Genomic DNA, 1,707 nt, shown 5'->3' on the forward strand with positions numbered 1-1,707 from the left:
TGACTAATAAAACTTAATTTTGGCGTTTTGCTTTTTGTTTTTACTCGCTACACCGTGTACCGATCAGATTAATTAATTTTGCTTTGATAGATCGGGCATTTCTGAACACGGCGTAACCGTGTAATTTTTTTTTTACTTATTTTCAATGGGAGTAAAAGGGGATTTTAACTTTTAGGTTTTTTCATTTTCTTTATATTTACATATTTTACTGAATTTACTAGTCCCCTTATGGGACTATTTGCCCGCAGTGTCCGATCACTTCTCCTGATCAGAGCGAAGCTTCAGCCTCATCATCAGCACCGCTCTGTACAGCAGAAATGCTGATCTCCTGAGTGCCGTCACTTGCATCACAGAAGAGCAAATGGAGGCTGAAAACGGGAGCAAATGGAGAGAAAGACTTGGCCAAGGACGTATATATTATGGCCATGTAGGGGTTAAAATATGAATTTTTCATATTTTTTAGGACTACTGCGCTATTTTCTGTGATATTTTCATGTAAAATCATTTTCTCGTCTTTTGACCTCAATTATACGGATTCTGATGATCTTCGGACACTCTTTTGCGCTCTGCGCGGTATTTTTCTCTCTTCCCCATAATTGCAGTTATTTATAATTATTGCGGCATTTTTCAGGTTCGATTTCGTCACTTTTGCGCTTCTTTTTGCTGATTTTTGGATTATTTTGCACGTTTTCCTCAGTGTTTTCTCTGATTTCTCTATTTTTGCGGTTTGGTCACTTTTTTTTCTGCATTTTCTGATTTTGCGTTTATTTTCAGATTTTTGCCCTCTATGCGGCATTTTCTCTCTTTTTCCTTCCTATTTATAATGGCACATGTAATATTGAGGGATTGTGTAACATTAATGGTGATTCTGAGCATTGCCGCCATGCTCCAGCCCTAATCTACCAATACTGCCATCATTACTATCTAGAGAGGCCTCATGCGCTGCTCTGAGAGATCGTCTCTGCAGGAACCATCGTTTCTGAGGTGATTCTACCTCATGAAATCACTAAACCCTGCACCATATTCACACTGGCACCTTTACACCGAGCTGCGCCGTCTGCCCTATATCTAGCCTCTTTTGCCTGTATCTGGCCTCTTTTCCCTGTGTAATCGCCCCATAGACAGGTTGTGGTCGCGCTATACACACAGCACAGCTCATAGTGACTGCTCTCCCCTGCACTGTGCGATTATAATGGCGCCGTCTTCCTCGCCGCGCTCCTTTTATAGCATCGGTGGACAGAGCGCCGACACTGCGCAGATCACTAGCGACACCTAGTGGTGGGAGGACGGTGGATGCTAGAGTGTACAAGCTCCTGCCCGGTGTGACGTCACGTCATGTGATGGGGCGAGGTCACTGCCGTCCGGTGTTTCTAGCTGGACGTTTCCAGAGGGAATAAACATTCTGTCTCTACGTCACGTGGGCAGAGACGTGATTATGATAGAAGCGGGGGGGTGAGATGGGGGGCCAGGATTATACTGGACAGGAAGAAACATCACCACGCCCCCAACAAAGCAGGCCACGCCCACTACCCGGACAGAAGCCCGTACATTCTAGGCTCAAGCGTGGAAGGACGGAATTATAGATAAAACTACACAGGACCTTTAATGACGTAATAGACATGTGACCAAATGTCTTTCCGTTTGGATAATGTTACCTAGTGACAGGACCTTCCGTGACGTCACACCATGTGACCAGTTTCCTATGGA

The sequence above is a fragment of the Anomaloglossus baeobatrachus genome, chromosome 6, assembly GCF_048569485.1.
Source record: "Anomaloglossus baeobatrachus isolate aAnoBae1 chromosome 6, aAnoBae1.hap1, whole genome shotgun sequence".
In the NCBI taxonomy this organism is placed as follows: domain Eukaryota; kingdom Metazoa; phylum Chordata; class Amphibia; order Anura; family Aromobatidae; genus Anomaloglossus; species Anomaloglossus baeobatrachus.